We start from the raw sequence: 17,240 nt of genomic DNA, 5'->3' as shown, positions 1-17,240 counted from the left end.
CACGTCTGAGGAGTTTTCTGCTTCTGCTGCATTCAACATATTGAATCTCGCAGACATGTGATTGAACTTCACCATAGCATTGCCTGGAGGCTTCCCTGGAGGAGGGGGCAGAAGACGCTGCTGAGAGGTGCACTTGTTGGAGTAGTGACCCTTGTGCCCACACTTGTGACAAGTAACATCTGACAACAGACGGAATTGCACTTGAGGATTCCCTTGCGTCTGTTGCTAAAACCTCTGCTGGAAAGCTGGGTTGGGTGGGTGGGAAGAACCACGACCACCTGACTGTTTGAACTGCTGAATCTGCCGAGAAGGAGGAGACACCCAATATTTCTGCTACTTCTCGACCACCTCAGTTGAGGGCGAGGAACTGGAGTCTGTGAAATGCTTCCTCGAATTCTCCACTTTGAGCAAAGCTGCTTCAGCCCTAAGAGCCAAGTTATAGAACTTACCAAACTCATCGGGATCGTGCAAGGCAAGGGAGAACTGCAAGTCCTCCCTCAGACCACCTCTGAACTGATAAGTCTTGCTCTTCTGATCTGGGATGTCCTATATAGCATACTGAGCCAGCTCATGGAACTCGACGTTGTACTTGTACATAGAAGATCCTCCTTGCTTCAAGCGTCTGAACTTCTCATGCATCTCTTCCACAAAGATAGATGGGATATAGTGAGATCTGAAATCTTTGCAGAAATCATCCCAGCTGATCATTCTGCCTCCCCTAGAGTCCTTCAAATGCTGCCACCATAGTGCCGCCTGTCCCTTGAGCTAAAATGTTGCAAACTTGACGAAGTCCTCTGGTCGAACATTACTGCACTCAAAGTGTTTGTTCATGTCACGAATCCACTCCTCAGCGTCGAATGGCTGGTCACAAGACATGAAGGATTTCGGCTGGTTCGCCAGGAATTGATTCAGAGATGTAAACTCATGACCACCATGGTTGAAATTGCCCTGCTGCTGATTGTTCCTCTCTTGCCACAGCTGAAGTAACATCTGGGTGTTAGCATTTGTTGCAGCCAGCACCGCTTTCCATGCCTCTGGAGGAGGAGGCGGCGGCGGTGGAGGAGGCGGAGGAGGCAGAGGCGGAGCATCAGCACACTCACGACCCGGATTCTGGTGAGTTGGTGGAGCCATCCTGAAGACGGACAACACGTTAGACCAGAGATTAACATTCAAGGTAAAGTTGAATCAATTGGCAGAAATATCTGAACAAGAATTCTTAGCAATTGCATTCGAACAATAATTTGTAAGAATGCTTCCTCAAAGTGACTACCGGCAACATCTGATTAAAGGCCACTCGCAAACCAAGTATGAGCTAGGATTGCTCGGAACAAACGTATGATAGAGATTATGTCTGATATCTTCGTGGATATGATCGCACGTGCTCGAGCTTACAGTAGCCATCCTGTTCAAGGCAGTGCACACGACATACGAAACGTCCCCGAGTCGTAGCAAGCTACAAGGACTCATAAGACACAACGAGAACCGCTGTAAGACGACCATGAACAAACGGACCCACTGAATGTCGAAGCCCAACCTCACATGATGCATCTGTAGGAATATTATCCTATAAGTCACTACCTGATATCACACCTATAAACTCCCGAATATTCTGGTCATGCAATCTAGTCCACGAATACAAGGAGTAATATATCACTTAACTCTTATACTAACACGTCCAGCATATCACATCCGTCAACACATAACCAGAATTTCGGAACTTCATCTATCACAGACCCTCATAATCACAACGATGCTAAGTGTGGCGATACATCCGGAACTCTCTGCACCAGTACTAGGGAAGCCGGACTCCTCTCGTCACTACTGGTATTGAAGCAATTACAAACATCCTCCATCCTGAGATACTAAGAAATCTGAATGATAGCTATGTGCTCAAGAATCCCCTGGAGCTAAACTCCCCGGAAGAAATCAAGTCAGACAGGAGGCACCAAGATAGAACTCCGTCACATAGACATCATATAGTTTCCAAAAATATCCGCGTGATCCTAAAAAAATTGAGCGAGAAGAGGAGTAGGATTAAGATTTCCTAAGTCGTGAACCTCACCAGAGCATAGAAGAGGAGAAAAATGAAACCTACTCTCCGATATAACTAAGACTCAAAAAGTTTTTCTAGCATTGACTCGGCCAAGTTCGATCACACAAAGGCTCCTATGGTCGTAAGGATCTGATTACCAACTTGTAACGACTAAGATGCGGCCCTTTCCTTATTTGGGACGAGGCCTCAAAAGGGAAAGGGGTGCATCTACACGTTTCGCAAGCGAGATAATCATAACATTACATAACTGAAAGAGTGACAAGTAGGGCATACACTTGCCATCTGATAAGAACATAGTCATAGAGTCATATAGACACACTTATTCAGAACATGGTATGGTCCAACTATGGACAAGATGAAAATAGATAACGCTATGATATCCCGCATGCTGGCCCCACGATCATGACCATGGCCTCTAGTCCTCCGGATAAGTCACGTACAGCCTACCGCTGTCCTCATCGAACTCCCACTTCAACTGACTATCATCGAGATCTCCTACATCAGGGGTACATGTACCTGTGGGTGGTTGTAGTAAACCGTGAGCCACGAGGACTCAGCAATCGAATGACCTTGGTATCGAATCTAGCCGAGTTAATGGGTGAGAAGGTTAAGTGTATGGGTTTGCAGCAACCTAAGCATATATGGTGGCTACCTTACACTGATCAGAGTAAACATATGGTGGTCTATGCAAGTCGGTCGAAGACTAGATTGATCACTAAGTGATCCTGAACACCTACTTCCATCAAACATAACCCCACCATGTTCTCGATCAGAGAAGGAGCTCTGGAGGAGACAGTCACGGTTACGCACTCAGTTGGCAGTTTTATTAGAATTACTTTAAGTTGTCTAGAACCGGATGTTAACAAAATATCCATATTTTCCACATAACCACGGGCACGGCTTTCCGAAAGATTAAACCCTGCAGGGGGCTCCAATTAGTCCATCAAAAATTACCACAGGCCGTATAATAATTCTCTACCACAAAACTCGTGATCTCGTCGGATTCCTTTGAGGAAAATATCAACTCTGAGAGACCCAAAGTCTCACCGGAAGCCCAATGCGCAATATATATGCTAAGGTAAGGCAAATCTGGCAAGACCTCCCGACGTGTCGACGACTCTGATAAGAGCCAAGTATCTCAGTCTCAGGACACGTCGGATAAGCACAGCATACGGTGGCTTGATAGACATCTCCCAGGTTACCCTAGGTTGGCACCCCAAACGGCTCTAGTTTGGACAAACACTCATGAGGAGCACTGGCCCGGGGGTTGATTAGGTTCCTCGGGGAAGCTATTCCCTATGCACTTAATTATTAAGTTATTAGCAGATTAAAACCAAAGTTGGGTCCTGCCACACAAGTTTTAACACTATACGATTTATCAAGGGGGTCCCCATAACAACCCCGAACGTGTTAGGAGCGCTCAGTTATGGAATAAAACACCGGTAACCGAAACTAAGGCGGCAACAACGGAACAAATCACACGGAAAAAGACTAGGCCTTCCGTTATTTACCAAGTATATAGGTGCATTAATTAAATAACAGATAATATGATGATATCAAATTGCACATGTTATCTCATAGGCCAGCTGGCACCTGTAACTAGCAATGCTATCCATTGGTGGTTGAGCAAGCCTACTTAGCCAAACAATATTTGCTAGGAAGGGAAGTGTTTGAAGTTTCATGGAAAAGTTTGATGTCTTATATATCATGTGGTAGGCAACGGACATGTAATGAAGGAAATGTAACTCTAAGCATAACAAAGCTAGAAACGGTGTCAAGGTCACGGTCATCTTGCGTGTGATTTCTTCACACTGGAACTACTCTTGTTTTTCCTGCACGAACTCTCCAAAATCCACGTACCCGCTCTCCGTTCCCGATGCTACCCAAAGATAAGATAACAACAAATAAACACCAGCAAAACATAATGCAAGAACCAAAATGATGCATGTGTGATGAAGAGGGCACGCATCACTATTCTAGTCACTTTCAAATGCATTAGTTAAGTTGTTTATCTTCTGGACAGAACCTCATGTTAATTTATCTTGACATGCATGAGCATGGCATAATCATATACATCACGAGAAAACGATGCAAAAAAACTATAAAGAACGTCGTGAACGGAGTCTCAGATCAACCGGAAACTACAAAAAACGTTACGAAGGTCTAAAGACTGAAAACAGCCACAAACACAATTATATGGGCACTCAATGGTGTAACCAGGTTGCCATCTGAGCAAGCACCAAAATACAAGTGGGATGGTGTTTGAGAACACACAAAACCATCACCCATAGCTCACACAAGCTCAAAAACCAGTTTGACACACAATGTGTTTTTAATAGCAACATAACACTTTGACTATAATATCTATAGCAGCTATATACCTCTAAATAATTCGAACAAGACATGAAACTGAAGCCCACCAACTACATTACAACCTCTAACAAGTGTTTAAGGCAAAGGGATCACACATCAGCAGATATACAACCCCTAATTTGGACAAAACATCACAGATTGGGACTTAATGAAAATTACAAATTTTCACCAGCTGCTTATGCTCTGAAGCATTTTGGCAGCCTCCAAAATGATATCTACATGAGGTATATGGGCATGAAACTTTACAGAGAGCTAGACAAACATACCAGCAAACAACCATTAGTTTGTTTCTTGGTCTAATTCTCAACAGGGAAGCAAATATACATAACACAATAGGGCAAGAAAATAACTCCAGTTTCCTAGACTTTGTGAAATTCACAGCTTTTCACCAAACTGTCATTTTCGGCCAAGTGCCCACTTTGACAAGGTGTAAATCTAACATGCAAAATCCTAAGAACAAAATACTTGTCCCAAGTTGTAGAGGGGTTCACCCACTACCATTTCTACCACTGACTCAACATCAATGGAACAATTGTAACGACTAAGATGCGGTCCTTTCCGGTTTAGGGGAACGAGGCCCCAAAGAGGAAAGAAGCGCATATAAGCGTTTGGCAAGCACGGTGACATATCACATACATAATAATAAATGACAATTAGGGATTCAACTACCATCTCATAAATAATATCAGAGTTACATCACGCATCCAAACAAGGTAGTTCCACTACAAACTACAAAACATGAGAAATGACTATGCCACCCTGCATGCTTGCCCATGATCACGACAACGCCTCAGTCTTCTAGCTAGTTCACGTACAGGCGATCGTTCACCTCATCGTACTGCCACGCCAGCTGCGTGCCGTCGGGATCACCTGTCTCGGGGGTACAGTGATAGCCTGGCTTATTAGGGATGATAGACTAATCATATCAATAAGGAATTCCTTCTTTTCTGGGATCCCATTCGAACAGAACTCCCAGGTTAAGCGTGCTCGGCTTGGAGTAGCTCTTGCGTTGGTGTTCCCTCGAAGCGGAAACGGTGATGTAGCACAGCGGTGGTAAGTATTTCCCTCGGTTTTGAGAACCAAGGTATCGATCCAGTGAAGGAGTATCACAAGTGCCTGCACAAACACAAAAAGCTTGCTCCCAACGCTATGAAGGGGTTGTCAATCCGTTATAGATTGTTTGACAAGTGAGAACTGAAAGCAACAAAGTAGCAAAGCAAAGTAAAAGCGAAAGTGGAAACGGTAGGTGTGAATAGACCCGGGGGCCGTAGTGTTCACTAGTGGCTTCTCTCATGAAAGCAAGTAAACGGTGGGTGAACAAATTCCTGTCGAGCAATTGATAGAACCGCGCAAAGTCATGACGACATCTATGGCAATGATTATATCTATATGCATCACGTCCAAAACAAGTAGACCGATACTTTCTGCATCTACTACTATTACTCCACACGTCGACCGCTATCCAGCATGCATCTAGTGTATTAAGTCCAAAAGAACAGAGTAACGCCTTAAGCAAGATGACATGATGTAGATGGACAATCTCATATCTACGACAAATCCCATCTTGGTACCCTTGATGGAAACTACACGATGTGTGCCTTGCTGCCCCTACTGTCACTGGGAAAGGTCACCACACGGTAAGAACCCAAAACCTAGCACTTCTCCAATTGCAAGCATCATAGATCTAGTTGGCCAAACAAAACCCAAGACTCGGAGAGACTTACAAGGATACCAAATCATGCATATAAGAAACCAACAAAGACTCAAATATATATCATAGATAATCTGATCACAAGTCCAGATGAGATCTCGCGGAAACGGAAGTTTGCGGCGGCGGAAAAGTGTTTTCGGGGATTCCCTGATTTTTTTTCTGTATTATTGGGAATATATAGGCAAAGGAGCTAGGTCAGGGGGCGCCAGGGAGGCCACAAGCGTGCTAGCCGCCGCCCCCTGGTGGCGGATACACGGCTTGTTGGCCCTGTAGCTCTCCTGCCTTGGCCCTCAAGCCCCCTGATCTTCTTCCATTCGGGAAACAATTATTTCGGGGATTTAATTCCGTTTGGACTCCGTTCCAAAATCAGATCTGAAAAGAGCCAAAAATACAGAAAAAACAAGAAATGGCACTTGGCACTGAATTAATAAGTTAGTCCCAAAAAGGATATAAAAGGTACATAAAACATCCAAAGATGAAAGATAACAGCATGAAACCATCAAAAATTATAGAAACGTTTGAGACGTATCAAGCATCCCCAAGCTTAACTCCTACTCGTCCTCGAGTAGGGTAGTGGTAAAGAATGAATTTTTGATGCTTTCATGCTACCTAGCATAGATGTCCTTTGTAACTCCTCTTATGTGACGTGAACGTTCAGATCCATTAGATTCAAAACAATAGTTTGCTATTGACGTGGAAACAATAATACTTCAAGCAAACTAGCAAGGTAATCATGAAATTTCAAAATAACAAGGCCAAAAGAAAGTTATCCCTACAAAAGCATAAAGTCTGGCTATGCTCTATCATCATTGCACAACGAATTTGAATCATGCACAACCCCGGTATTGGCCAAGTAATTGTTTTCACACCTTTACTTTCTCAAACCTTTTAAACTCTCATGCAATACATGAGCGTGAGCCATGGTTTTAGCACTATAAGTGGTGTGGAGTGTGGTGGAGGTTGCAAGACAAACAAGGAGAAGATGATCACATTAACTAGGCATATCAATGAGCTGTGGAGATGCTCATCAATAGATATCAATGTGAATGAGTAGGGATTGCCATACAAATGATGCACCAGAGCTAAGAGTATGTGAAAGCTCTTAAAGAAAACTAGTGGGTGTGCATCCAACTTGCTTGCTCACGAAGACCTAAGGAAAATTTGAGGAAGCCTATCATTGGAATGTACAAGCCAAGTTATGTAATGAAAATTTCCCACTAGCTATATGGTGGTGACAAAACGAGAGACTCTCAATCATGAAGATCATGGTGCTTAATAAGCACAAGTGTGGAAGGATAGTAGCATTGTCCCTTCTCTCTTTTTCTCTCAGCAGTTTTTTTGGTGGGCTCTTTGGCCTCTTTTTTTTGGTGGGCATCTTTGGCCTCTTTTATTTCCTCACATGGGACAATGCTCCAATAATGATGATCATCACACTTTTAACTCAAAACTTAGAGCAACGATGACTCTATATGGAATGCCTTCGGTAGTGTACCGTGACAATGATCTAGCATGGCATAGACATTAATGGAAACATCATGCTAGCTATATTACGATCATGCAATGGCAATGTAGAAGTGGTGGCACATGTCATGGTGGTAGTTGCATGGCAATATATCTCAAAATGACTTTGAAAAAGCCATAATAGGTAGGTATGGTGCACCGGCGAAAGTTGCACGGCACTAAGAAGATAGTGATGGTGGAAGGTGAAAATGCATATAAACCATGGACTCAACATTAGTCACAAAAAACTCATATACTTGTTGCAAAAGTTTTATTAGTAATCGAAACAAAGAATTCAACGCATACTCCTAGGGAAGGGTTGGTAGCTATAAACCATCGCGCGATCCCAGCCGCCACACAAAGGATGACAATCAAAAGACTAATCATGCTCAGACTTCATCACATAGCGGTTCACCATACGTGCATGCTATGGGAATCACTAACTTCAGCACAAGTATTGCTAGATCCACAACACCTTACTAATATAACTTCAATATTACCACAACCACAACTCAAAACTAGTTGAGATGAATCAAACTTCTCTAACTATTCAATGCACATGAAGGTGGAAGTTTTCATATCCCTTTGGATAACTACCCCTTTTGAGACTACTTTCAAAGCATAGATAAACTACCAAGTCACGCACCACTGTGCTCTAAAAGATATAAGTGAAGCACATAGAGCAAAATCAACTATCTCAAAAGATATAAGTGAAGCACATGTGAGCTGAATTGTCTACCAAAGGATATAAGTGAAGCTCGACAAAATCACGGTGAGTGCATGTCTCTCTCTCTAGGTGTGCAGCAAGGATGATTGTGACACAACAAAAATAAAAGACTACTACGATACAAGACGCTCCAAGCAAAACACATAACATGTGGTGAATAAAAATATAGCCCCAAGTAACGTTACCGATGGATTTGAAGACGAAAGAGGGGATGCCTTCCCGGGGAATCCCCAAGCTTAGGCTTTTACGGCATCCTTGAATCTCTTGGGGTGCCTTGGGCATCCCCAAGCTTGAGCTCTTGCCACTCTTTATCTTTTTGTCCATAAGAACTTCATCCAAAACATGAAAACTTCACAACACGAAACTTAAACAGAAACTCGTGATAACATTAGTATAAGAAAGCAAACCACCACTTCCTTAGGTGCTGTAGCAAACTTAAGTTCTACTTATGTTGATGTTGGGTTACTTTATCTTCAACCTTCCATGTCTAATACCCCCCAATACTATCCATAGTTTCATCAAAATAAGCAACCAACTCAACAAAAACAGAATCTGTTAACAGCAGACCAATCTATAGCAATCTGTATACTTCATATACTTCTGTTACTTCAAAAATTCTGAAAACTTCGACAGTCTGAAGAATTTGCGTGGTAATCAGCATAAAAAAGAATCAACTCAAAACTCTTACAGAAAAAAAATGAAAATTCTTTTCGTGAGCAGAAAGTTTCAGTCTTTTCCAGCATGACCAAACGATCATCCCCAAGACTAATCATAACGGTTTTGCTTGGCACAAACGCAAAAAGAAACACGAAAAACACAATCATAACAGAATTATGAAAGTGTGGAAAACACAAAACAGAAAGAAAAAAGGATAGATTCGTTGGGTTGCCTCCCAACAAGCGCTTTTGTTTAACGCCCTTAGCTAGGCAAAAGGTGATGGAATCACGTATAGTTATCTTTGGTGGTCAAACCATAAGTAGCCCATATCATAGATTCATAAGGAAATGTTATTTTCTTTCTAGGAAAGAGCTCCTTGCCCTTCTTCAAAGGAAATTGAAATCTAATATTCCCTTCCTTCATATCGATGATAGCACCAATAGTCCTTAGGAAAGGTCTACCAAGAATAATGGGACATGAAGGATTGCAATCTATGTCAAGTACAATGAAATCCACGGGTACATAGTTCTTATTTGCAACAATAAGAACATCATCGATCCTTCCCATGGGTTTCTTGAAGTAGAATCCGCAAGATGCAAATTAAGAGAACACTCTTCAATCTCATGAAAACCAAGAATATCACATAAAGACTCTGGAATCGCGGAAACACTAGCACCCAAATCACACGAAGCATTGCACTCATAGTTTTTGATCTTGATTTTGATAGTAGGTTCCCACTCATAATGAAGTTTTCTAGGTATAGAGACTTCTAGTTCGAGCTTCTCTTCAAGAGATTTCATCATAGCATCTACAATATGTGCGGTAAAGGCTTTGCTTTTCCTATAAGCATGTGGAGAGTTTGCAATGGATTGCATCAAAGAAATGCATTCAAACAAGGAGCAATTATCATAATTGAATTCCTTGAAATCCAAAGTGGGAGTTTCATTACTACCCAAAATTTTGATTTCTTCTACTCCACTCTCCACACCTTTATCATCAAGATGGATGGACTCCGAATCATTGGGGCGTTTTTCAACCAAAGTGGATTCGTATCCAGCCCCTTCATCAATAGGTTTGACACGCGAAAACAAAGATTCAAGAGGATTCACACCAAGCACTTTAAGATCTTCGTGATTTACATCACTAGAACGCACCCTTTTAAACCATTCATGCCTAGGGCGAATTTGGGCGGTTCTTTCTTTGCTCTCATTCATGGAGACGCGCATAGCTTTTAAAGTTTCATCCAAGTTGACCTTGGGAGGGGCACATCTAACTTTCAAAGTATCAATATCACAAGACAATCTATCAACGCTCTTAGCCAAATCGTCTATTTTGAGTAGTTTTTCCTCTATGGACGCATTGAAAATATTTTGAGAGTTTATGAACTCTTTGATATTACTCTCTAAATAAGAGCATAATTTGTTGTGATTACCATAAGTGTTGTTGTAGGAATTGCCATAATTGTTAGAGGAGTTAGTAGGAAAAGGCCTAGGAACATAGTTTCCTCTAAAAGCATTGTTGTTGCCAAAATTGTTCCTACCAACAAAATTAACGTCCAAACTAGCATTGCTACTCTCAATCAAGGAAGATAGTGGCATGTCATTAGGATCTAAAGGAGCGTTTCTACTAGCAACCAAATTCATCAACTCGTCCATCTTAGCACTAAGCGAGTTAATTTCTTCTATAGCGTGTACCTTTTTGCTAGCAGGCGACCTTTCAGTGTGCCACTGAGAGTAGTTGGTCATGATATTGTCTAGGAGTTTTGTAGTGTCTCCTAACGTGATTTCCATGAACGTTCCACCTGAGGCGGAGTCCAAGATATTGCGAGAAGCGAAATTCAAGCCAGCGTAAAAGATTTGTATAACGTGTTCTAATCATAAGCTTCATCCTCTCCCAAGATTGTGCAACGTGTTCATGATCAAGTTGCTTGAAATTCATGATATCGTTATGTAAGGATATGATCTTAGCCGGCGGAAAATACTTGGATATGTAAGCATCTTTGCACTTATCCCAAGAATCAATACTATTTTTAGGCAAAGAAGAAAACCAAATTTTTGCGCGATCTCGCAACGAGAAAGAAAAAAGCTTCAACTTAATCACGTCATTATCCACATCTCTTTTCTTTTGCATATCGCAAAGCTCAATGAAGGTATTGATATGGGATGCGACATCTTCACTAGAAAGGCCAAAGAATTGCTCTTTCATAACAAGATTCAACAAAGCTTCGTTGATTTCATACGATTCCGCACCAGTGGCGGGAGCAATCGGAGCACTAATAAAATCATTCTTATTGGTACTCGAGAAGTCGCAAAGTTTGGTGTTTTCAGCCATGATGACTTCAACAAACAAACAAGTACACAAGCAAGCAAGAAAACCGGCAAAGGAAAACGGCAAAAAGGCAAAAGGCAAAAGAAAACGGCAAAGGAGAAAGGCAAATGAAAATGACAAATGTGAAGTGGGGGTGAGGAAAATGAGAGGCAACTGGCAAAAAAAGTAAATGCAAGAGATGAGTTTGTGATACCTACTTGGATAGGTCTCTCCTTCCCCGGCAACGGAGCCAGAAATACTTTTGCTACTACAAAAAAAGACCTTCCAACGGCGCCAGAAACAGATGCTGACGGGAGACTATTCTTGTCTTGATACTCCTCAGCAACGGCACCATGAATCCTTCTGCTACGGCTACGCCTTTAGGGACTTCCTAGGCAAATATGCAAAGGATTTCCACGTGGCCTTGGAGCCTTGCGTTGGTGTTCCCTCGAAGCGGAAAGGGTGATGTAGCAAAGCGGTGGTAAGTATTTCCCTCGGTTTTGAGAACCAAGGTATCGATCCAGTGAAGGAGTATCACAAGTGCCTGCACAAACACAAAAGGCTTGCTCCCAACGCTATGAAGGGGTTGTCAATCCCTTATAGATTGTTTGCCAAGTGAGAACTGAAATCAACAAAGTAATAAAGCAAAGTAAAAGCAAAAGTAGAAACGATATGTGTGAATAGACCCCGGGGGCGTAGTGTTCACTACTGGCTTCTCTCATGAAAGCAAGTAGACGGCGGGTGAACAAATTACTGTCGAGCAATTGATAGAACCGCGCAAAGTCGTGACGCCATCTATGGCAATGATTATATCTATAGGCATCACGTCCAAAACAAGTAGACCGATACTTTCACACATCGACCGCTATCCAGCATGCATCTAGTGTATTAAGTCCAAAAGAACAGAGTAACGCCTTAAGCAAGATGACATGATGTAGATGGACAATCTCATATCTACCACAAAGCTCATCTTGTTACCCTTGATGGCAACTACACGATGTGTGCCTTGCTTCCCCTACTGTCACTGGGAAAGGTCACCACACGGTAAGAACCCAAAACTAAGCACTTCTCCAATTGCAAGAATCATAGATATAGTTGGCCAAACAAAACCCAAGACTCGGAGAGACTTACAAGGATATCAAATCATGAATATAAGAAATCAGCAAAGACTCAAATATATATCATATATAATTTGAGAACAAATCCACAATTCATCGGATCTCGACAAACACATCGCCAAAGAGGATTACATCGGATAGATCTCCATGAAGATCATGGAGAACTTTGTATTGAAGATCCAAGAGAGAGAAGAAGCCATCTAGCTACTAACTACGGACCCGTAGGTCCGAAGTGAACTACTCACGATTCATTGGAGGGCGATGATGTTGATGTAGAAGCCCTTCAACTCCAAAGTCCCCTCCGGCAGGGCACCGGAAAGGGTCTCCAGATGAGATCTCGCGGAAACGAAGCTTGCGGCGGCGGAAAAGTGTTTTCGTGTATTCCCTAATTTTTTTCTGTATTTTAGGGAATATATAGGAGAAGGAGCTAGGACAGGGGGGCGTGAGGGAGGCCACAAGCCTGCTAGCCGCCGCCCCTGGTGGCGGCTATAGGGCTTGTGGGCCCCCTGTAGCTCTCGTACCTTGGCCCTCAAGCCCCCTAATCTTCTTCCGTTCGGGAAAAATTTATTTTAGGGATTTTATTCCGTTTGGACTCCGTTCCAAAATCAGATCTGAAAAGAGCCAAAAACACAGGAAAACAGGAACAGACACTTGGCACTGAATTAATAAGTTAGTCCCAAAAAAGATATAAAAGGTACATAAAACATCCAAAGATGACAAGATAACAGCATGAAACCAACAAAAATTATAGATACGTTTGAGACGTATCAGTGCGCATGAGTGAGGACAAAGTGCGCACAAAAGACTAGTATTGATATGTGGGGCCAGTCTAGATCCCGCCAGGAGTAACGACTGCCGGCGAGTGTGTTTGGGGCGTTACAAATTTGATATCAGAGCCGACCCTCGTGGTTACACGGATGTTTGCGGATAGGTGTGTTGTCATGTTGTTCATGACGTTTGTGACCCGTTGTGGCACACGACATGGTACATGTACTGGATTGGATGCACAGACATTTGTACCAAGAGGGAACGCTCCTGTGGCCGTCGGTTCCTCTGAGTGGTGGTGTATGTGATAGCCTGGCTTATTAGGGATGATAGACTACTCATATCAATAAGGAATTCCTTCTTTTCTGGGATCCCATTCGAACAGAACTCCCAGGTTAAGCGTGCTCGGCTCGGAGTAGTTCTAGGATGGGTGACCGACCGGGAAGTTGATCCCGGGTACAAATGAGTGAGGACAAAGTGTTCAGAAAAGACTAGTATTGATATGTGGGGCCAGTCTAGATCCCGCCAGGAGTAACGACCGCCGGCGGGTGTGTCCGGGGCGTTACAACAATACTCTACATATTACAAGGTTCTAAACAGGGGCAAGAAAATAATAAGTTGCAACACTTAGGAAAAATGCTAAGGCAGGAAAAACATCCACCACACAAAATAATCATAGGAAAAAGATTATAATGAGGGGTCCACCTGGCAGTGACCCTCACAGGATGACATGTGGGTCCTCTGTCATACACACACAGTAACTAGATCACCAACATAGTAAAAAAAAATGAGAAGCGAGAGGGGGGATCGAACCCACCACCTCTCTGGTGGAGATAGATGCCTCCACCACTGGGCTAGCCACTGCTAGTTACTCCACAAGGGGCATCCAGCCACGTAAGGTAATACTACAGTCAAACTACCATACGAAGGAAAAATATAGAGGAATAAAAAGGGCGACCGCCGGCGGGTGTGTCCGGGGCGTTACAACAATACTCTACATATTACAAGGTTCTAAACAGGGGCAAGAAAATAATAAGTTGCAACACTTAGGAAAAATGCTAAGGCAGGAAAAACATCCACCACACAAAATAATCATAGGAAAAAGATTATAATGAGGGGTCCACCTGGCAGTGGCCCTCACAGGATGACATGTGGGTCCTCTGTCATACACACACAGTAACTAGATCACCAACATAGTAAAAAAAATGAGAAGCGAGAGGGGGATCGAACCCACCACCTCTCTGGTGGAGATAGATGCCTCCACCACTGGGCTAGCCACTGCTAGTTACTCCACCAGGGGCATCCAGGCACGTAAGGTAATACTACAGTCAAACTACCATACGAAGGAAAAATATAGAGGAATAAAAAGGGGGGTTGCAGGGATAGAACCCTCAACCTCTCGGTTGCACCCCGAGGGTGTTACCACTTGGCTAAGCTCATGGATCTGAATTTATACGGTACTCAGGTTGTAAAACCTGCACTGCCCACTCATACCCAACACCACACAGGAAAAAAAGGAATTTAATTGTACCCACAGGGACTCGAACCTGGGTCTCCCAGGGAAGAGAGAAGGGGCGCTACCACTAGGCTAGGAGGGGGATTCGATCTAAAGGAGGCTCGGCTCTTTTGAGCTAGCCCCCGAGAAGAAGACCACGGCGCCGGCGGCTACTCCGGCGACCATCGAGGGAGCAGAGCCCCGGCGGGGGTGCGGAATTGAGGGGGATATCCATTCCCAGGGTCTGGAGTGGCTGCATGCGCGGAGGGGAGCAAGAACACATGCACAAAAAAATACGCGTACACTGCTACTATGGACAGAGCGTGGAAGACACGCACTTGGCATGGCCCTAGCGTCTCCTAAGAAGATCATATGGCCACGAGTCGAAGCAGGGAGGAAGAGGGATGTACCTAGCTCACCTAGGACATGAAGCTATGGCTGGAGGGGCGATGGAGACGTCGCGAGAGGCCGACGAAGTCTGGGGCTGCAACTGGTCCGGGATAGAGAAGAAGAAGTGACTCAGGGCAGCGTCGATCTGGGGCCTGACGCTCTCCTTGACGTCGAGGAGGGAGAGGGCGAGCCAGGCGACACTTCCCGCGGCACTAGGGCGACGGAGACACTGCGAAAAGGTCAACCCATGGACGAGCTCGAGCAGGAGCAGTCCATGGCGGGCAGGGTGTTGGCGAGGGCGAGGCTAGCCTACCTAGCGGCGGGAGAGGAAGGAGAAGGGGAAAATGGGGCGAGGAGGAACCCTAGGGCGTCGGGGACGCACTTAATAGGTGGAGAGGGACTGTGGTGACCATTTGATGGAGGAGGAGACCGATCTGGTGGAGGAGCTCTCGTCGTACTGCTGATGTCGAGAGGAAGGAGACGAGGGACATGCTACTGGGCTAAGCTACTAGGCCTAAAATGATAGTCTTCTCTCTCTCTCTCTTAAGCCCGAAATAAAACCTCTGTCGTTATTTATAAAGCAGACAAACACACAATTCCCACAGAAAATAAGAAGGGTTTTTAAAACAAAATAGAAATACTTGGCTACACAATATAATATAACCTATTTAGTAAAATAGGTTTGGCTATTTTTAGGCAAAGCAATATATCTGCTTTATTTTTAAACCTAGGTTGTTTTGCAATAAAACAAATGCGAGAGCTTGGAGAAAAAATAAAAGAGCACCACTTCACCACTCAAAGAATTGTGAGGAAAAAATGGAACATTTTTATAGGATTTTTAACACAAGTTGGAAAACACAAGTAACGAATTATTGACTAGGAAGGGTTTGAACCATGGTGCTTAAAAGGGTTTTCGAATGGTTTGCTGCACCCACACACATGCAGAAGATCATGAGCACATATCACCACATGAACGTACAGGTGACACAACACACAAGGACAAACAACCAAGGCAAAAGAAAAAATAAGAAAGATATGCAAGATGCATGAGATGCACATGAAATGATAAAGCCACACCCTCAACTCCATAACATAGGTTCACCATGGTTTCCACAATTGGAAAAGCTTACAAAAGGGGACAGAAAGCATTTGGGCTGTCATGCCGAGTTCCTCAGTTGTCAGGAGACAGGGAAACTCGGTGTAACCGAGTTGGCGATTTCGGTGGTACCGAGATTGAAAACCTGATCAACTTTGAAAAAAATTAGTGGCACCGAGTTTTAGGAGTTGGTCACACCGAGTTTTTTTCAAGGAGGTTTAGGGAGGAAGCCTTTGACGATATGGAACTCTGAGTGCACCTTCACACAGAGGGATCGGCAAGTGCTTGTTCAAGTTTTGTGATGAAGCATGAATAGAACTTGAGATGAGATACCATAGATAGCTATAGAAGGGTCCTAGGCATTCTTGTCCATCCAACTGACAAAAGATAAATCAAAAGCCAAATAACAACAATTGGATGTCCTCGAATGATCAAACACATGCATACCAACATGCTCACACAATAATAATGATGAATAAAACATGGTGAACATGCACACACATCCTAGGAGCTGTCAAACACTTGGGCGATGACAAAGTCATCTATATATGAGTATATTGACATAGGAGCCAAGTAAGAATACCTGATCATATGTCATACTCATCGTTAAGCACAGGTGGGGTTACCACTTTTACATAAGCATTAATGTGTTCATATCCTTAGTAGATTCTTATACTCAAGTCTTAGAGTAAATCTCCCCCTTGATATGATATCCCCACTAAGAGGGATCAACTAACCTTGGGTTTTGTCGTAGAAGACTTCAAGTAGGTGAAGTAGTGGTGGATTCTCAATGTTGATGAAGATCATCTTGAGTTCGGAGCAATCCTTGTTGTTTTCATACTCTTCTCACCTACATGGGTTAGTCCCAAAGCTAAGGAACATATGCAAGAATATCTATGGACATGGAGTGAAGCACACATGGGACCAGAGATGCATTAATTACCTTGTTCCTTGCTTACTTGAGGGAATGTGTGACTCATCGAACTAATGCATATGGTTGGCGTTGATTTCATTTAGTTCTTGCCAATATGAATAAGAGTGAGTTTCA

The 17,240-nt window shown here is 43.4% G+C and overlaps 1 pseudogene; it reads right to left on the bottom strand.

Annotated features, from left to right (window-relative positions):
* Positions 1-287: 287 nt before the first annotated feature.
* Positions 288-831, bottom strand: LOC123404742 (annotated as a pseudogene).
* Between the last annotated feature and the right edge of the window lie 16,409 nt (positions 832-17,240).

This window comes from Hordeum vulgare, chromosome 6H (assembly GCF_904849725.1).
Source record: "Hordeum vulgare subsp. vulgare chromosome 6H, MorexV3_pseudomolecules_assembly, whole genome shotgun sequence".
NCBI lineage: Eukaryota > Viridiplantae > Streptophyta > Magnoliopsida > Poales > Poaceae > Hordeum > Hordeum vulgare.
The sequence above is the reverse complement of the archived record's forward strand: the minus strand, read 5'-3'. Positions and strand labels throughout refer to the sequence as shown.